Raw genomic sequence first — 21,838 nt, forward strand, 5'->3', positions numbered from 1 at the left:
ATGACAGATGGCATCCTGTTTGTTACGCGAGCCGTAAAACCACACGCGATGAAGCTCTGTACCATTCGAGCGAGCTGGAAACCCTAGCGGTTGTATGGGGTTTAGAAAAATTTCGGGTTTATTTGGTCGGTCGCGAGTTTCACGTAATAACGGATTGTAACTCTGTACGGTGTACATTGTCTAAACGTCACCTAGTGCCGCGAATCGGTCGGTGGTGGCTACGCCTACAAGAATACACGTTTGAAGTCCTCCATCGTCCGGGTACTCGTATGGCTCACGTGGACGCGTTGAGTCGGTCTCCCTGGAGTGACGCGGAAGAAATTGACACAGTCAAAGGTGTGGAAATCTTTCATACCGAAGTATCACGAGAAGATTTCCTGACTGCTGCACAACACGACGATCCTAGAATCCGAGCTCTAAAGGAAAGCATTTCGACGAAAGAGAAGCCAACGAAAAGCGATTTGCAAAATCGTAGAGAATTTGCTTTGAAACACGGAAAACTCTTCAAAAGGGTAGCTCCGACGGAAACTGGGAAGCCAGAATCGCTTCTCTGGGTGGTACCCGATCGCGCCAGATGGCGCGTAGTTAAGAACTGTCACGATGACGTCGGGCATTTTAGTGTCGATAAAACTTGTGCTAAAATTCGTGAAAATTTTTGGTTTCCAAAGCTGAAACGCTACGTACGGCGTTATATTTCTTCGTGCGTCGAGTGCCTGTTTCATAAACGGCCGGCGGGAAAACGACCTGGGGAGCTGCATCCTATCGATAAGGTCGGAACCCCTTTTCATACGTTACATATGGACCATTTAGGTCCCTTCGTGAAAAGTACTCGCGGAAATACGTATTTGATAGTCGCGATAGACGCTTTCACGAAATTTACAGTTTTGCGACCAGTACGGAACTCTGGAATGAATCCTACGAGGCGGTTCCTCGAAGATTTAATTGGACTGTTCGGCGCGCCGACGCGCGTAATAACCGATCAAGGTACTTCGTATACCGGGAGATCTTTCGAAGGGCTCTGTAAGGAGGCCAAGATCTCACACGTAGTTAATTCGACAGCGACGCCGCGTGGTAACGGTCAGGTGGAACGTCTGAATAGGCTCTTAACCCCGGCACTCGCGAGTATGTGCATCCGCGATGACGATAAAGATTGGGATGCCCGTGTGCATCAGCTCCAGTGGGGCATTAATAACACGTTTCATAAGGCCACTGGCCGATCTCCGTTCTCTTTGCTCCTGAATTTCCCGTCAAGAAATCCGACCGGAAGCGTAATCGAAGACGCAGTAAGAGAAACTCTCGACGCCGACGTACTAGAGCGCCGTGAGACAGCTATTGAAGCTATTCGTGCGGACCAGGAGAAACAGAGACTAAGGTACAACGTCCGTAGGGCCAAAGCCCCAACGTTCGAGCCGGGTGACCTGGTGGTGGTTGAACGGGAACCACCGGCGACAGGTTTACCTCGGAAAACGGCTTCAAAATACAAAGGTCCTTATGTTGTGTCGGACAAACTCAAATACGATAGGTACCTCATAGAAGACCTCCCCGAGAATCAGCGGAGTCAGAGATTTTACCGGAATACGGCTCCGGTGGATAAGCTCAAACGATTCCTGATAGAGGATAACGCCGAAGACGATCCTCCCGGAAATGAGCTAACCACGGCCGATACGTCTGACGAAGATGACGGAGTCGATCCAGACCCTCCCCGACGCCCGATAAGGCAACGCCAGAAGCCCGCGTATTTGGATGATTATGTTTAGTGTTTGAACTTTACGTCTATTTAATCTCAGTTGCATAATTTAGTGTTTCGTAAACTTTTGTTTTATTTGTTTCTTTTTCTTATGTTAAACCGGAGTTTTAACAAGTAGGATGACCGAATGTTAGCTTTAAAATTTTTTGTGTATGCTAGATGGCGACATAGTCGCCGCGCCAAGTCCCCTTTGGTCAAAGGGCCGATAACCTCTGAGTAGCTTTCATTCTCTTCCCCCTTTTTTTTGGTTGAGCGGGGATGACCCTTTCTCTTTTTTCTCGCGTATATTTTTTGGGACCCTCGCTCTCTCGCTCCCGGACTTTGCAACGATGCAGTCGCGTTCTACCTTGTAACCTGAATTCGAATTATTAAACTTAATTTCTTTCTTTAAACAATTCATCTTGTCGCTCTTCCATTCATTTAAATATGAACCCTGACATACGTATAAACAACGCTTAAACTAGTTGTAATTTAGAGGCGGGGATTAACTCCGGACCTACGTTTGGACTGGAGATAAAGCTGGAAATGCGGCTAATTTATACCTTCTCCCTAATAAACTAGATATCACTTCGTGGTTCAACTAAAGAAAAAAAAATTGAAACTTCTTGATGTTGTTAAAATTACGTTTAGGATATAATTTAAGGGACGAAGTTACAAAATGTGTAGCTACACAATTGCGCGTCTAAAATTTTCGATTGAAATATCAGTAATTTGTTTTTCAGAAAGCATAAAATGATGTATATTTAATGCTTTTAGCTGTAGCATCATTGGAGGAACGTGGAGTGAAGAAATGGTTGCGCGCTATTTGGATTTTCGGAACTTTGGTGCTGGCGTATGCGTGGTCGGGAAATTTAACTGGCACACTAATGACTGGCAAGTCCCAAAAATTTGACACTATCGAAGATTTGATTGCAAATCCAAAAGTTTTGACTCTCATGTCCAAGAATTGTAAAATATACAATTTAATAACGGTATGTAAAGCCCATTTAGTTTATAATATATGGAACATATATTATAAACTTATTCGTTTATAATATTTAGTTTCTACTGGAGAATGTTAGTCTCTCAGTTTGAAGTTTTTTATCGACTAGTGATCGCAAAGCTGCTCGAAACCAATAAGATGTTCCAGAATATTTTATAATAAGAATTAGATTAAAACATTCGTTCTTGATTAAAGCAATATGTGGTGCGTGCTTTTTGATAGTCTTTTTTAGATCTTCCCCCTTTTTTCCCAATTATTTTGTGACCAATTTGGCCGCCCAAAACTGTAATATTTCCCAAGACCATCTTTTTATTAAATGTCATTTAAAAAATCGGTCTGTGCTGGAACCAGGAATGCTTAAATTACCGGTAATTTACCAAATACCGCAAAAATTACCGAATTATATCTTACCTTAATCTTAGAATGGCAATTTTAACGGTAAATTAACTAAATTACCGCGGTGATAAGGATGTGAAAATATAAAATACCATAAATAACGGTAATTTTTGTCATTCCAAAACTTTAATCAGTAATTTACCCGATAAATTACCATCTTTAAAAATTAAATTGCGGTAATTTCACATCTCTAAGGAATGCATACAGCTAATAGGAATCATTGTGCCCCCATATATCCGTTATTAATTTCTATGAGGGTTTTGTGGGCTGGGCTTGAACCCTTTCCGTCACGATTCGTAATTCCGACGTCTTTCTAACTGTCATTTCAATGGTCGGTGGCAACGCGAGTTCCTAGGCTCGCAAGATGCAACAGCTAGGCAGCGAGATGGATTATTCGCATCATAAAATTCTTCATACATAATGATTAGTCTAGCTATTCCCACAAAATCCGCCTAGACACGTTGAGAAAATGGCCACACGATGATTACTATTTCCTGTATGTATTTCTGATCTGGGTGATACATAAAACACATGCATATATGGGCTTTATAAAATTTCACATGATTTGTAATCAAGTATTTTGTGATTGGTTTTAACTACACGGGATTATTTTGATTGTAACAGCAGGGATCCAAGTAATTTTAGAAGCAGGAATAGAGAACGTTAGCCTTCAGTCCTACTCATAGCCCAGTATAGAGCCCCTCCCTTCAACCAGGGGTGGATTAACACGAAACGAAAATTTTAAATTATCTTATTGGCTGACCTAAACTACGTTTTGATGACGTTGCTGACGGAGACGGCGAAAAATACGTTATTCCTTTTTACCCCTGTCGCTATGACCCGTCTCTTCTTTCATGCCCTCCCCCCGGGAAGGGGGTCGTGGACTTTGATGCGCGCCCAATATACCCTGTTCTCTATTCCTGCTTCTAAAATTACATGAATCCCTGGTAACAAAAATAAATCTATGTCGACAAAAACACTTGTCTCTGGGCTAATTCGTGATACAGTTGCACGCGTTAATTTTTCAGCAAAACGAAATTGCGTATCCAGGTTTGAGGAAAAAAGGGGAGACTATTTCATTTCCTCAATGATCCGAATGTAACGGACCAATTGGCGAATGGCAAATCGGTTATCATTGATCAAACGCAAATGTTTTGGGATCCTGGTCGGGGACATTTGTTTAACCTGTGGAATCAATTGGATGAGAAGAAAAGACGGATTTATGTCGGAAAGAAAACTTACGAGCCCATATTCGCTCATATGTTTTTCAACAAAAGAATTCATCGAGAAATCCTTGAAAATTTCAACTACCTGTAAGTATTTTGGACGAATATTAGAGATGACCGATACCGATCGGTGCCGGTGCAAACAGGAACCGATACCGATATTTACTCACTATGATCCAAAAACTCGATACTTCGACCGATGCCGATATTTTTAGTAGGACAGTGCCATTTACAGATCATGGAAATAATTTAATTTAAAGTGTAATTTCATGAATTATACTTCTAAGTACACAGTTTAGAGGTATTTCCAAAATAATATTATTAGTTATTAGATAAACTAAATTCAGGTACTTTTTATATAAATGAGAAATCATCACGATTGACATTCATAGAAATGAAATATTAACAATACATTACTGAAAGACCTAAAAATGTCACGTAGCGCCATTTAAAGTATTTTAAACGAGTATCGGTTTAGTAGCATATTAAACGAGTATCGGTTTAGTAGCATATTAAACGAGTATCGGTTTAGTAGCATATTAAACGAGTATCGGTTTAGTATCATATTAAACCAACCGATCCGATACTATCGGGAAACCCCGAGTATCGGTGCCTAATTTTAAAATCATTCGGAGGTATTACCTGGATGTTTCACTATGCAGACTGGTCTTATAATAACTAGAAGAATCGATAAAAATCACTTGACTTTCCACTTCACCCTCCCTTTAAAGAGACTGTAATCAAGGCATCGGCGGGTGGGTAAAAACGGAGCCTCCGAAATGAACTAGGCCCATGCATGTCAAATTTTATGTGGGGAAATATCCAGTTTGTCAAGGTAAATATTTTCACCATATATGTGTACGAGATGGCGCTTACATTTCCGTTGTGACAGGGGTCTTCCTTAAATTATCGTTGATATTTTAGGGGTCAGTCACAAAATTTTTATGATAGAGAAAAGTTTCATCCTAAAATTAACGTAAATGTTTTTGGGGCTATTCACTTTTAATTGAATCTTTCGGATAGATTGTATTGATTTTGTTTTGCTCATTGTCCAGGAATGGCTAGGGGCATGGTGCCATAGAGCCATGTAATTGCGTTAATTTAAGTGGTGTTGAGGTATTCCATTAGTTTATGCTTGAAAATCGCAACTGAAGTAGCGGACACATCATCCTCAGGTGAGTTATTTCAGGGAATGATTACCCTTCGGAAAAATGAGTATTTCGCAGCATCACATCGAGAGTGGGGAAGGCGTAATTTAAATCTGGGCCCCCGTGTTTTAATAGTTGACGCCGTATAGGAAAAATACGTTTGGTCCGGGCATCGTAGTATTTTAAATAATAAAACCAAGTCTATGTAAAGTCGACGGTCTTTGAGAGATTGCCAGTTTAGGGACCTCAGTCTGTCTTGTCGCCTAAAGGATTTCAGCACATACGGGATATTTGAAGCCCGGGTTTGACCGTTTGAACATTCTCCAGGTGGTTTATGTCCCGAACACGATAGGGGTTCCATAGGCAAGAGGCTGATTCCAATAAGGGTCGAACAAAGGTCGTGTTATTGAGGTCAAAGTTGTAAGGGATTATTAACTTGCCTCGCGTTGTTCTAGTTACTGGTAATTACTAATATATATATATATAATTACTTATAGCTCAGCTTCAAGAGGAAGAGGGAGCCAAAGCAAATGCTGTGGATGATGATGATGATAGTGAGATGGAGATATCCATCGAGTAAGTTTTAGGCTTAACCCCCAAGTTACTAATATATTAATAGTGGGGATTAAATTTTATTTCCAGACAAACCCACAAGCAGAGGTTGAGGTGCAAGTCGGCTGACTCTGCTGTCAAGGCCAAATCAACAAGAAGCATTGTGAAGACACCTTCATTGAAGAAGGCTGAAAGTACTAGCTGCTTAACGGAAAAATCTAGAAAGCCAAGAAAGAAAGCCTCCATAGATCTGAGTGCACAGCAGTGCACCCGCCAAGTTGTCGTGCACTACCAGCAATCCTTTACCCGAAACATTTCAGCCTCATTTTGACCCCCTCTTAACTCGGTACTGGGGAATAGTACACCACTCATATTTGCACCTCAAGGGCACAGTGTTAATCCTAGGAAGTCCTCCAACTTCCAGCTTTCTAACTCATTTGGTTTCTGTGATAATCCTATGTGATAATGACACATTATGAGACTGACTGACTGACTGACTGACTGACTGACACATCATCAAAACCTCTAGGGCATTTCCGGTGGTGCTAGAATGATGAAATTTGGCATACTTTTACCACTAAGCATACAAGCAAAGGGAAAAGTCCCGAAAGCGGGAGTTTCCCCCTTTTAGCCCCTGGGGGTTTAAAATTAGAGTCATCATCTAAACCTCTAGGGCATTTCCGGTGGTGCTAGAATGATGAAATTTGGCATACTTGTACCACTAAGCATACAAGCAAAGGGAAAAGTCCCAAAAGCGGGAGTTTCCCCCTTTTAGCCCCTGAAATGGGGGTTTAAAATTAGAGTCATCATCTAAACCTCTAGGGCACTTCCGGTGTTGCGGGAATGATAAAATTTGGCATACAAGTAGGACTTAGCATACAAAGAAAGGGAAAAGTCCCAAAAGCGGGCGTTTTCCCCTTTTAGCCCATGAAATGGGGGTTTAGAATTACAGTCATCATCTAAACCTCTAGGGCACTTCCGGTGTTGCGGGAATGATAAAATTTGGCATACAAGTAGGACTTAGCATACAAAGAAAAAGAAAAGTCCCAAAAGCGGGAGTTTTCCCCTTTTAGCCCATGAAATGGGGGTTTAGAATTAGAGTCATCATCTAAACCTCTAGGGCACTTCCGGTGTTGCGGGAATGATAAAATTTGGCATACAAGTAGGACTTAGCATACAAAGAAAGGAAAAAGTCCCAAAAGCGGGAATTTTCCCCTGTTAGCCCCTGTAATGGGGGTTTTATAATTTATATCCCCTCGTAATAGGACATTATAATTTAACTAGCTGTTACCCGCGGCGTCGCTCGCGTATAATAAGAACTTCCATCAAAATGATACTAAGAATGGGCAGATTTTACTGATGACCAATTTTTTGTAGCACCCTAAAAGCGAAGGCACTCGGTGTTGCCCGTCAGCCCGTTGGAACATTTTTTTATTAATTTTCACGCGGACATTATTCCATAAAGAAGGGATTTGAAATTTCTGGCCGCCATTTAAAAAGATGGCAACAAATCGGACCCAAAAGACCATTCAGCCCGTCTATAGGTTAAAGGAAAGCAGTGTACTAAATATTTGCGAAATCGGTTGAAACGCGCGGACGTTGTTACATAGAAAAGATTTTCTACCTTTCTGGGCGCCATTTTTTAAGATGGCGGCGGATTGGAAAAAACTTTCTTAGTACGCGCCTACTACTTATGAGTAACGTTCCTGCAAAGTTTCAGCCTTCTAGGGCAAGCGGTTTGGGCTGGGCGTTGATTATCAGTCAGTCTGTTAGTCAGTCAGGACTTTGATTTATATAGATATAGATTTTTTCGTCTTTTAATATTAATATTTTTTACTAATATGATTCTTTCGTATTATTGCAAAATTTATGTTTTTTACATAATATTTTAGTAATTAAATTTTTTACTCATTTCCTTTTCATTTCGTCAGAAATGGTTCTAAGCGTGTTTTGATTCATTTAGTTTTTCTTAAATCTATTCTGTTGATCAAAAGTGTTACTTGCCACAATATTGTGTTCTTCGAATAGAAATACGGTTAACAATTATCACAGCCTGAGAAAAAACAAGATGGCCCCGGCCATATTATGCTTTGCGCGCCCTCTTTTGGCTAGAACTGGTGTGATTCTGGCAAATATTTTTGGCGGTATTCTCTTTTTCCTTATCAAATATCCTTTCGATTATGAACAAAATCAATTTAGTATGACTTTGGTTTAATATAATCATTGACCTTAAAATAAATTCTTTAACAAAAACAATTACAGTTGTTTTATACTATACAAACTATTTTTGAATTAGTATTCACAATAAAATCTTTCTAGTGCGGTTTGATAAACTCAATGATAGTTTCGACAAAGCAGTTTCAACGGTTATTTTCAGTTACAATTTTTTATAAACAAACATGATAATTTGTAGATTAAATTATAAGCATTAGTATTCGCAACAAAATCGTTCTATTAACGTCTGATTACTCAAATAACCCTTAATAATAAATTGGACCAGGCAGTTTGTAAGGTTCTTTTCACATACAATTTTTGACAAACCAAAATTATTATTTGAAGTTTAAATTTGCCTGTAAGCGTTCTTAATAATTTATTTAATTATCTGTTGTTTTAACTTATAATAAGTGTAGTCAATTACTTACAATGACTAATCTTAATAGTTTCTTAAATAAATAAAATACGTTGACGTTGCAAAGCCACATAAGTATGGTTCTAAATGCTATTAATAAATTTAAATCTAATTCCGCACGCGAAAAAGGGCGGAAAGGCACCCAGCCAGCCTGCCAGCAAGGGCCGGGCCAATAGTTTTGCAACTCGAAGCGCAAAAGCAAAAACACAAATTATGTGATATGAAGTTCAAGTATAATTTTTTTCCTCTTGTTGATAAATAATATCCAATGCCAAAATTGTAAATTCAGTATTCAATCCACAATATATTTAGGTCTAATGGTCCAAATGTAATGAAACTTTAATGAGAGATGTGCTACTATCTATTATATCTAAAAATGGATAAAAACTTTCAAATTAATTAGTTTTGTCAAAATAATAAATTTAGTACTTTCAGGCCCTTGCAAGATTAAACATATCGCTTACACATGGCACTAAAAATCCTGTAACTAAACCAAATTACAGGCCATAAAGCTTACAACACATCTTAATGGGAAAGTTCAGAAAAGCCCTTGTGTTTCTACCATGTAAACGTTACTATGTTAAGAAACTAACTGAAAGGGTGGGGGAAAAGTATCACAATATCAGTTACTGTTGGTAAAAAAAACCAGGATTTACTTGAGATATAGTTTTAAATTATACTTAGTTGTCAAGCAGGTCCAAGAAGAAAAAAGCTTCCTCTCAGCGGTACTCTACTTTTTCGATGACATACTGAAGCTTCTTGCGAGGGAGACCTTACATTTTAATGCAATAATTTTTTATCAGTATCATTTGGTAACGAACGCAGAACGTTCTCATTATATGTGTTCTTCAACTGATCAGGTTTCGCGAGACCTGCCCCTCGGCACGTTTACAAATCTAAGAATATTGGTTCAAGAGGTCTTGGTTTTATAATCTATTACTCTCTAAAAGGCCTGTTTTGGACAAGGATGGGGCTGGGTTTCTTTCTTGGAAAATGGTTGTAAGTACTGAATTGTGGATTAAATACTGAATTTACAATTTTCACATTAGAAATACTGAATTTACAATTTTCACATTAGAAATACTGAATTTACAATTTTTACATTAGAAATTCATTTTTATTCAAATATTTATCCTATTAAATGTAATAGAATAGATTGTAACACACCTCGGGGTGAAATTTCAGGACATTTGGATCAGTAGATCCGAAGATATCAACAGTTTGGCCTTTCTTTAATCATTTTCAGTATAATAAAACACATTGAAACACACGTCTCACTACAATTTAAGGTCATTTGAATCAATAGGTCAAAGAAAGGATCTGGCAAAAATACCTACCTCCTCCCATAAAACTTAATGTTAATTTTCGGTTCCTTCGAATTTTCTTCAAAAGTCGCGCTTATACATGTAAATCGAATTCTTTGAACTGGGGGTGTAGTTATAAGGAAAAATGGGGGTGGAATGCTCTAAGAGTCGGAATGAAGGCTGGTTATCTAAGTCAGATCTAGGCTCTATTTAGCGCCATCATGTCGGCCTAATTTTAATACATATGCCAAAGTAATTTTAAACTGTTTTGCTCATACATAAAATTTACAATTAAAAAACTAAATTTAATAGATAGTTAACAATGAATAATTATTTCTTCCAAATTGCTAAAATAGTAGTGTACGTAGATGACGCTACAATAGGGAAACGCCGGTAGGCTGCTAGGCATAGAAAAGCGTCTGCAATCAGCAAGGAAGTGAGTTCGAAGATATTTTTTTGCAAATTTTGAAATTTGGTTCATAACTGTTGCGTTTACGAATGGGATGATGATATTGATATTGTTTCTTGATGTCTAGATAATTGTTTTCCTTCTGGTGAGAGAAACAAGTACATTTATTTCTGAACTCATTACTTAATGTGAAGTTGTAGTATTAGGTTTTGAATTATCATGTTAACAATGCTTATTTTTATTACGTTTATAAAAATAATATTGAACTTTTTTTCTTAAAGTTAGTGATCATAAGTGATGATTAGTAATTGATTACTCTTATTAGTTAAAATTAAGAAGTTATTAAATAAATTATCATTAACGTTTATAGGTAAATTTAAACTTGAAACGATATTTTGTCTTTGGCAAATATGTAACTGAAAAGAATCCAATTAAGAGTTAATTAAATAAATTATCATTATCGTTTTTAGGCAAATTTAAACTTAAAATGATAATTTTTCATTGTCAAAATTTGTTACTGAAAAGTGAAAAGAACCTTAGAAAGTGCTTGTGCTTCGTAAAATTTATTATTAGGATTATTTGAGTAATCAAACGTTAATAGAAAGATTTTATTGCGAATGCCAATACTAAAATTAAACATCAAATTATCGTCTTTGTTTGTCCAAAATTGTAACGCGCTTAAAGAGAAAAAATAAGTTTTTAGACTTTAGCTTATCTAATCCCAAAACCTAAATTCCCAATTAAATGTACAGGTATGGTTAACCTCAAAAATGTGTCTGTCTAGAAGCACTTGCAAGTTAATTTAATTAACTTACAATATAAATATTTATTTATTTAATTCGAACACTTACAGAGATGGTAATATCATAAACCTGCTTAGTTACAGAGGTTTCCCTGATACACTCTCCAGAGACTACGGTATTAATTTCTTTTGGTTTACAAATCAAATATCTCTTACTTTAAAAATGTGTTTAGTTTTTATTATATTTCAGACTTTCCGACGAGTACAATTCCTAAAATTATTTTGTAAACCTTCTAATGCTAAAAACGCGACGTATTTTATAATTGTAGCGCTACCCGTTTTAAACTGCCTATCTACCATTCGCGAATTTCCCGCCAAGATATTTCAATTCTCGGCATTGTATAGGCGCGATACCATGGAAACGAGAGACTCGTCGCGACGCCGCCTCGAACAAAGTTCCCTCCTCCCTGCCCCAACTAAGCAAGACGCGAGAGGAACGCGCCGACTGCCGACGTGAGAGAGATGCTAGGTTTAAGCAACATAACTCGAGCTTGTTAATATGACTAGACGGCCGAGAGCGTAAAGGCGTCAATCCGTGGAGTGAGAGCTCTGTGGATGGTGCGGGATCGAAACCCGGTCGAGGAGGAAAATAATTTCATAAATAAATAAAATTCTTTCACGTTGCAGAGCCACCTAAGTGTGATACTGAGTACTTTTTAATAATTTCTGAATTCCGCACGGGAAAAACAGGGGGGAAAATGGGGGAAAAAGGCGCGCCCAGCCGTAAAAAATAGTCGGACTAAACCTTTGCACCATCCGATAGATGGCGCAAAGCAAAAAGAAAGTTGAATGCAAAAAAGTTGAAAAAGGCAAAGCCAAGTGAAACTCTCGGAAAGAACAAATAAAAATCTAAATGAACAAATGTTTATTTCACTTCATAATCCTACTTCTATAAATCTACAAGAACATGCACGTACAAAAAGGAGTGAAATCCCAACAAAAACATTTCTGTAAAAATATGCCAAGTTGTTTGGCCGTAAAAAGGAGTGAGATCTAAAATACGGCCAAGTTATTATCTCCAGGTGAACCAACATTTTATTCGACTTAAAACTTCTCAAGAATGTTTTTCTGACTTTTTATTTTTACAGAGATGTTTTTGGTGAGATGTTAAACAAGGTGAAGTTTACTACACACATCTGGGTGGAAAGGAAAAAATCGCCAAAATTATACCCAAAGTTGATCTGAGGTATAATTTGGGGGGGGGGGGAATAATTGTTCTATGTTTAGTAGATGTCCATTATTTTATTAACAATTCCAAATATTTCTCTTTATAGCAAACCTCTTGCCCGTTCATCAATGAGGAAACCACTTCCTGGTGAATTACTGTTTTCCTTGGCTGGAAGTCCGGTTGATTTCAGTTCACTAATTGAAAGTAGAAATACTAAGGTGAAAATTGATAAGGATATAAGTTTTAATCATTGCGTTAAAAATAATTAAAAGCATTATAATCATCTTCATCTTTTCCTAGCCCACTACAGTTGCTGATTTGCAAAGTGCGGCAGAAATGCTGAAGAAAACCATCCCAAAATAGTTTTTTAATTAATTTTATAATTTGTTTTTCTGTTTAATTAATTTTTATAATTTGTTTTTCTATTTAATTAACTACCATGTCTAAATTTAATTTGCCTTATTTTTTCTTTTAAATTAATTTTGTAAATAAATATTTGTTCATACCTAAAATGACTAATGTTGATATTAACAAATTGTTTATGTATTTTCTACAATAAAGAATGCTGGTTAAAACCAATGAGATAGATAGAGTTACAATTCAAATCGGCTTGCCGCGAAACACGTTGTTTTTATCAAGCACGTTTATCAAAACATGACAGCGGCATCTGTGAGCCTCTAGCGGAACTAATTAAAACTTTTACTTGCTTATTTGCAATCAGAAACATCGTTATGATTTTTATTTCACATATTTATTAGATTAAAAAGGACTAGTTTTTATATCCCGAATCCTAAGACCCATTCACACCACTCAAGACCAACTTTTAATACTAATTATCTTTAAGTGCGGAACCTCTTGTGTAAAGAACTGTGAAATATACTGCACCCAGCATTCACGGCGACCATTTTCCAATATGGCGACCAAACTATCGAAAACAGCTGTAAAATTTTACTATGATGTTCATGTGGCTCGTATCATAATGTGCACCAATTTTCATAATTTTTGAAGAAGAATGTGGAAAACATTGAAGCTTGCATTCACGGCGACCATTTTCCAATATGGCATCCAAACTAACGAAAACAGCTGTAAACTTTTACTATGATGTTCATGTGGCTCGTATCATAATGTGCACCAATTTTCATAATTTTTGAAGAAGAATATGAATAACATTGAAGCTTGCATTCCGGGCGGCCATTTTCCATGATGGCGGCGAAAGCTCGCGCTCTACAGCAGGGGAATTTTAGTATATTTTTTGTTGGGTCAAAAATAACACACGTACCAATTTTCATCTTTATGTTCAAATGTTCTAGGTCAAACCCTAAAAGTCCTGAGCTAATAGTGTTCATTGATCAGTTCGCCCCGATAATAACTGAGTAGCAAAAAGTTACATTTTCAAACGATTTGAAGGCTTATCATAATCCGTAACATTTCTTTCTATATTATTGTAAATAATGCTTCTAAAGTTAAATTTATGTTTAAATCAGGGTACCCGTACAAAAATTTTAAGTTGTAATTCATCTGCATACGCGCTTTTTTATCGCTACCACGCTGTAATAGGTATAAATTAAGGCTACATTTTCTGCAGCTCGAAAAACGCGAAAATTTCACAGAAATTCCAGAACTGCGAATTGTCTGCCGTTTCTACATTTTCTGTTTATTATCTGTTAATTGTCTGTATTGCAGAAATATGCAGCGCGATTCTGCAAACGCGATGCAAAAGTAGAAATAACAGCTGCTAGTTTAAAACTGTAATTTGACCACAGTTATAGACATGTTACAGTTCTGCAAAAGTGATGGAAAAGTAGAAACCCAGCTGCCAATTTAAAACTGCAATTTGACTATATTTATTGACATGTTAGAGGTCTGCAAAAGTGATGAAAAAGTAGAAATACCAGCTGCTAGTTTAAAACTGCAACTTGACCACATTTATAGACATGTTACAGGCCTGCAAATATGATGGAAAAGTAGAAATACAGATGCCATTTTAAAACTGTAATATGACCATATTTATAGACATGTTACAGGTCTGCAAAACTTATGGAAAAGTAGATATTCAGCTGCCAATTTAAAACTGTAATTTGACCATTTTTATAGACATGTTACATGTGTGCAAAAGCGATAGAAAAGTAGAAATACCAGATGCTAGTTTAAAACTGTAATTTGACTACATGTATAGACATGTTACAAGTCTGAAAAAGTGATGGAAAAGTAGAAATCCAGCTGCCAATTTTAAACTGCAATTTGACCATATTTATAGACATGTTACAAGTCTGAAAAAGTGATGGAAAAGTAGAAATGCAGCTGCCAATTTAAAACTGTAATTTGACCATATTTATAGACATGTTACAAGTCTGAAAAAGCGATGGAAAAGTAGAAATCCAGCTGCCTATTTAAAACTGTAATTTGACCATATTTATAGACATGTTACAAGTCTGAAAAAGCGATGGAAAAGTAGAAATCCAGCTGCCTATTTAAAACTGTAATTTGACCATTTATATAGACATGTTACAGGTCTGCAAAAGTGATGGAAAAGTAGATATTCAGTTGCCAATTTAAAACTGTAATTTGACCATTTTTATAGACATGTTACATGTGTGCAAAAACGATAGAAAAGTAGAAATACCAGATGCTAGTTTAAAACTGTAATTTGACTACATGTATAGACATGTTACAAGTCTGAAAAAGTGATGGAAAAGTAGAAATCCAGCTGCCAATTTTAAACTGCAATTTGACCATATTTATAGACATGTTACAAGTCTGAAAAAGTGATGGAAAAGTAGAAATGCAGCTGCCAATTTAAAACTGTAATTTGACCATATTTATAGACATGTTACAAGTCTGAAAAAGCGATGGAAAAGTAGAAATCCAGCTGCCTATTTAAAACTGTAATTTGACCATTTATATAGACATGTTACAGGTCTGCAAAAGTGATGGAAAAGTAGATATTCAGCTGCCAATTTAAAACTGTAATTTGACCATTTTTATAGACATGTTACAGGTGTGCAAAAGCGATAGAAAAGTAGAAATACCAGATGCTAGTTTAAAACTGTAATTTGACTACATGTATAGACATGTTACAAGGCTGAAAAAGTGATGGAAAAGTAGAAATCCAGCTGCCAAATTAAAACTGCAATTTGACCATATTTATAGACATGTTACAAGTCTGAAAAAGTGATGGAAAAGTAGAAATCCAGCTGCCAATTTAAAACTGTAATTTGACCATATTTATAGACATGTTACAAGTCTGAAAAAGCGATGGAAAAGTAGAAATCCAGCTGCCTATTTAAAACTGTAATTTGACCATTTATATAGACATGTTACAGGTCTGCAAAAGTGATGGAAAAGTAGATATCCAGCTGCCAATTTAAAACTGCAATTTGACCACATTTATACACATGTTACAGGTCTGCAAAAGTTATGGGAAAGTTGAAATCTAGCTTCCAATTTAAAACTGTAACTATTCAACATTTATAGACATATTGCAGGTATTCAAAAGTAGAATTTCCTACTTTTGAATACCTGCAATATCTCTCTAAATGTGGTTAAATTACAGTTTTAAATTGGCAGCTGAATTTCTACTTTTCCATCACTTTTGCAGACCTGTAACATGTCTATAAAAATGGTCAATTTAGGTCAAATTAAAGTTTTAAATTGGCAGCTGTATTTCTACTGTTCCATCACTTTTGCAGACCTGTAACATGTCTTTAAATGTAGTTAAATTGCAGTTTTAAATTAGCAGCTAGATTTCTACTTTTCAATCACTCTTTCAGACCTGTAACATGCCTATAAATGTGGCCAAATTGCAGTTATAAATTAGCAGCTAGGTTTCTACTTTTCAATCACTCTTTCAGACCTGTAATATGCCTATAAATGTGGCCAAATTGCAGTTTTAAATTAGCAGCTGGATTTCTACTTTTCTATCACTTTTGCAGACCTGTAACATGTCTATAAAAAAGGTCCAATTACAGTTCTAAATTGGCAGCTGCATTTCTGCTTTTCCATCACTTTTGCAGATCTGTAACATGTCTATAAATGTGGTAGAATTGCAGTTTTAAATTAGCAGCTGGGTTTCTACTTTTCTATCACTTTTGCAGACCTGTAACATGTCTATTAAAACGGTCAAATTACAGTTCTAAATTAGCAGCTGGAGTTCTACTTTTCCATCACTTTTGCAGACCTGTATCATATCTATAAAAACGGTCAAATTACAGTTTTAAACTAACTGCTGGTATTTCTACTTTTGCTTAGCCTTTGCAGAATTGCGCTGCATATTTCTGCCAGGCTAGACAGTTAACAGTTAACAAACAGAAAATGAAGAAACGGCAGTCAATTTGCAGTTCTAGAATTGCTGTGAAATTTTCCCGTTTTTTGAGCTGCAGAAATGTAGCCTTAATGTATACCTATTACAGCGTGGTAGCGATAAAAAAAGCGCGTATGCAGATGAATTACAGCTTAAAATTTTTGTACGGGAAGTCAACTTCGAGCGCACCCTAAATTTTTATCTGCTTCTCTTAGGCATTAATATTACTGCTTTTATTTTTCTAAAATTTGAATAAAGAATTGGTTAGGCCTAAAAAGGCATCTTAAAAAAGCTTTACTCATTCATCTTAATAAAATCTTTTGATCTAATACTGTCACGTCTCGATCCTAAAAATATTTAAACCACCATAAAAGATAGAAAATTGAAACATTTTTTGGTCATAAATGGGCCAGTATTGTATATACAGTTATCATAAGTTTATCAGATATGTTTCAATAAGTATGACACTGCCTATACTTCGTAATGCTAGAGACTTACTGAGAGCTAGTTCGAGAATGACGCGAGAATTGAATACACTCGGTTTTGCAGTCCAACTTCCTATTTAGCCTTATTAAGCCTTTGACAATGGCTCAACAGGCGTCGCTTTACGAGAATATGACGTTTCACCTACACCACTTCATGAAGTAACCAGTGACAAACTTATGGAACACATCTTACGAACTTATGCAGTTATGTTTAAGGTAGTGATGCCACGAATATTCGGTTACTATTCGGTATTCGGCCTATTCGGCCATTTTTTTCGTATTCGGTATTCGGCCGAATAATTCGTAATATTCGGCCGAATACCGAATCTCCAATCATGAAGGAAAAAAACGGAAAAATTACTCAAAAATTATTTTTTCAATAACAATTTTTACTTTCATATTTATAATCTACCATTGGTAAGTTGTGAAGAATAAAAAAAAGCATATAGTGAGACGATCTACTCGCAAATGAACCAAAAACCTAAAGATGCTATAGACGGGTCCTATAGTGTTAAAGAGAGCGCGTTGAAAAATCGTAACTTCCCCCTTTTCATTCCCTCCTTCCCAGAGTTTATCACCAACGTTGAAAGCTTCCGCGCAGGCGCGCTGTAGCAGAGGCAGTAAAGAGCGGACCTAAACAGTGTATCCCTCTCTCTGCTTGCGCGCCAATGTTGCGCAGAGCAGTAATCGCGTTACAGCTAGTGCCGAGAGGAGAGGAGAGTTTTCCCATGCAGGGTGGGAAATAAGGAATATTTTTAAACTGGACATTGGACCAGCGACCCCTCTGGCCTGGAATAAATAAACTGGTCCATGACCACTGACCAGGGCCCATCGTCTGCTAAATTGAAGAAGTGGATGATTAAAATATATAAGCTAATGTCTGGACTCTGGAAACCATTGAATTTTCTTAGTGGTCCTGTGGACCACTGACCCCCCTCCGATTTAATTTTTAAACTGGTCCGGGCAATTTTTAAACTGGTCATTTGCCCTGTGCCACCGCCTTATTTCCCACGCTGTTAAATCCCACGCGACCCTACATTTCGCGTAGCCGTCTGCCTAATCACCTCACCATTCCATACCCTTCTTCTTCCATGATGAGACCTGTCCCATTGCGGTCCGTGCGGGGGATGTACGTATTTCGCGGAACGGGTTACAGCTCATAACCGGTTTCGCGCGAGTTGCACATATCTCACGCCCGAATATTCGGTGGCCGAATATTCGGTGCTTCGGCCGAGAGCATGGCCGAATATTCGGTATTCGGTATTCGGCAAAATCAATATTCGCGGCATCACTAGTTTAAGGTGTATCCAATACTAACAACATAAGGATTCCAAGCTTTCAAAGGTGTTGGCAGTCAAGTTGTATAGATTCAAAACCTAATAAAATAAGAGTTACTTCTATTTGAGGTAAAAAGTGTAGAAAAACAATTTTTCATCCAAAAAAAGTAAATAAAATTAATTTCAGTTTATTTTAGTGATTTTATTCCAGTTTTTGAGACCAGACCTAGCTTTCTCTGTGTGTGTGGGTGTGTGTGTTTGTGGCCCCGGGTACACGAAAAACAAGCGTGGATAGAAACCGATTAAGACAAGATCTACTATCACCATGGCGCTCGAAATGTGAAGGAAATTGCGAACCAAAGTGCTTTAGCGCTATCATATAAGTTTACAGCAGTTTTCCTGGTTGCGGATAGACGTAAAACAAGCCTGTCGGGACCCTTCCCTTCAGTTGTAATCGGTTTTTAGCTATAAGTTTGAAAGAATTTTTCGATTACGTTCTGTGAGTGTGTATGTTGTGAATGTTAGATAGACGAAAAGACCTTCTTATCTAGATGTGGTGAGAACTTAATGTACATGTACCTAAACAGTTGGACCATCTCAGATATTACTTAAGCAAGTCAGAAAAGCGTGTATTCAGATGAATTACAGCTTAATATTTTTGTAAGAGATGAGTACAAGTTGGGAATCCAAAATAAACCTCTCCAAGTCGAGACGCAATTTAGAGGCTATTTTTAAATATTTAAATAAATATAAATGATATTTATTAATTTAATCGTCATTAATTTACCTTAATTCTAGTTAAATCGTTTTAAGAAACTTTATTCCTAAAATCATTTTAAACATAGCTATTGTTGACGTTTGAACTCAAGCGTAAGCCTCTTTAAATTTTTTTTGGAAATTTAGGGTATATAAGGCTACTGATTCACAATAATTGATAGGAAAACCCGCAATGACTCTGCAAAGCATATGAAACGCGCCTGCAATGATCCTGCAAAGAATCTGAAATGCACTTGCAATTATCCTACAAAGTATCTGAAACGCACCTGCAATGACCCTACAAAGAATCTGAAATCCACCTGCAATGATCCTGCGATGTATCTGAAATGCACCTGCAATGATCCTGCGAAGTATCTGAAACGCGTCTGCAATTATTCCACAAAGTATCTATATCGCGCCTGCAATTATCCTTCAAAGTATCTGAAACGCGCCTGCAATGATCCTACAAAGAATCTGAAACGCGGCTGCAATGACCCTGCAAAGTATCTGAAACGCACCTGCAATTATCCTACAGAGTATCTGAAATGCTCCTGCGAAGTATCTGAAACGCGGCTGCAATGATCCTACAAAGTATCTGAAACGCACCTGCAATTATCCTACAAAGTATATGAAAAGAGCCTTCAATTAATCTAAAAGGTATCTGAAACGCGCCTGCAATTATCCTACAAAGTATCCGAAATACGCCTGCAATGATCCTAAAAAGTATCTGAAACGCGCCTGCAATGATCCAAAAAAGTATATGAAAAGCGCCTGCAATATTCCTACAAAATATATGAAAAGCGCCTGCAATTATCCTACAAAGTATATGGAAAGCGCCTGCAATTATCCTACGAAGTATCTGAAATGCTCCTGCAATTATCCTAAAAATTTCTGAAAAGTACCTGCAATTATCCTACAAAGTATCTGAAACGCGCCTGTAATTATCCTACGAAGTATCTGAAGTGCGGCTGCAATGAACCTAAAAATTATCTGAAAAGCACCTGCCATTATCCTTAAAAAGTATCTGAAACGCGGCTGCTATGACCCTGCAAAGTATCTGAAATGCGCCTGCAATTATCCTGAAAAGTATCTGACAAGCACCTGCAATTATCCTGCAAAGTATCTGAAACGCGCCTGTAATTATCCTACAAAGTATATGAACAGAGCCTGTAATTATCCTAAAAAGTATCTGAAACGCGCCTACAATTATCCTAAAAATTATCTGAAAAGCACCTGCCATTATCCTTAAAAGTATCTGAAAAACACCTGTAATTATCGTATCTGAAACGCGCCTGTAATGGTCCTTAAAAGTATCTGAAACGTGCCTGTAATGGTCCTTAAACGTATCTGAAACGCGCCTGTAATGGTCCTTAAAAGTATCTGAAACGCGCCAGTAATGATCCTGAAAAGTATCTGAAACGCGCCTGCAATTTTCCTACGAAGTATATGAAAAGCGCCTGCATTTATTCTGCAAATTATCTGACATGCGCCTGAAACTATCCTAAAAATTATCTGACATGCGCCTGCAACTATCCTAAAAATTATCTGAAACGCGGCTGCAATGATCCTGCAAATCATCTGAAACGCGGCTGCAATTATCCTACAAAGTATCTGAAACGCGCCTGCAATGATCCAAAAAAGTATCTAAAACGCGCCTGCAATTTTCCTACAAAGTATATGAAACGCGCCGGCAATGATCCTGAAAAGTATATGAAACGCGCCTGTAATGGTCCTGAAAATTATATGAAACGCTCCTGCAATTTTCCTACAAAGTATCTGAAACGCGCCTGTAATGATCCTGAAAAGTATCTGAAACGCGCCTGTGATGATCCTGAAAAGTATCTGAAACGCGTCTGCAATTATCGTAAAAAGTATCCGAAACACGCCTGCAATTATCCTACAAACTTAGCAATTTCTGACTGTAACATGCATACAATATATTTGGAAGGTACAGTACTTGTTATGAGCCTACAAACATCCTGATTTCTTACGGGAGTTACTATTTCCCCTCTGTTTTCTAGCTGTAAGGTAACTATTTTATGACTCCAGAGTTGCTAAATTTTGTATACTGTTGTACTGAGTTTTCCAACGGAAGATATTTTTTCTGCAAAACGTCTAAAATGTTCTGCATTGCTCTCTGGAATCACCTTAATTTTGTCTGAAATTGAACATTTTTCAGGTTTATTCCAGTATTTTTCCAGAATATTCCAGTTTATTTACAATATATTGCAGATTCTAAAAAATCAAATTAACAGCAAAAATGCAGCCGTAAATTTTTGTACGGGTAGTGCCAAAATATTAATTAAAAAAAAAATCATGCACATTATAGGCTTAAAGTTTGAAACTTGGTACATGCGTACTTAAAAATGTGTTTAGCCGATTAAAGATTGGAGGCATTCTCAATCTGCCACGAGATTTAAGTTAAACACGATTAAAGTTAGTTAAAACCTGTAAAAGACGTTTTGTACGCCCCCTTATAATACCCTTAGAATTCCAGGTCGCGCGCCAGCCTCTCTATCTTCTCTCTTCGCTTCTAGGGATTTTCATAAAGGGGTTTTCGAGTTTCTATAAGTTTCCCAAATGGAAAACGTTTATTCACACTTTAAATGTCTAGGCTTGTACCATTTTTTCGGTAAATTTCGCAAACTTTCAGTTGG

General features: G+C 37.1%; 3 long non-coding RNA genes across 3 annotated transcripts; 2 read left to right on the plus strand and 1 right to left on the minus strand.

The window, feature by feature from the left end:
- Window positions 1-2,514: 2,514 nt before the first annotated feature.
- LOC149683411 (uncharacterized) lies at window positions 2,515-4,409 on the plus strand. Its single transcript, XR_016384200.1, has 2 exons — window positions 2,515-2,718; window positions 4,154-4,409. It is a non-coding gene; the product is annotated as an uncharacterized LOC149683411 (long non-coding RNA).
- Window positions 4,410-5,925: 1,516 nt separating this feature from the next.
- Window positions 5,926-6,286, plus strand: LOC149683412 (uncharacterized). Its single transcript, XR_016384201.1, has 3 exons — window positions 5,926-5,960; window positions 5,997-6,075; window positions 6,142-6,286. It is a non-coding gene; the product is annotated as an uncharacterized LOC149683412 (long non-coding RNA).
- A 2,782-nt stretch (window positions 6,287-9,068) lies between these two features.
- Window positions 9,069-10,344, minus strand: LOC149683413 (uncharacterized). The gene is made up of 2 exons (XR_016384154.1): window positions 10,018-10,344; window positions 9,069-9,957 (listed from the first exon to the last, which is right to left on the minus strand). It is a non-coding gene; the product is annotated as an uncharacterized LOC149683413 (long non-coding RNA).
- Window positions 10,345-21,838: the final 11,494 nt, after the last annotated feature.

Source organism: Phalangium opilio, unplaced genomic scaffold (assembly GCF_054372755.1).
Source record: "Phalangium opilio isolate 3A_F unplaced genomic scaffold, DU_Popi_V2 ptg000037l_1, whole genome shotgun sequence".
In the NCBI taxonomy this organism is placed as follows: domain Eukaryota; kingdom Metazoa; phylum Arthropoda; class Arachnida; order Opiliones; family Phalangiidae; genus Phalangium; species Phalangium opilio.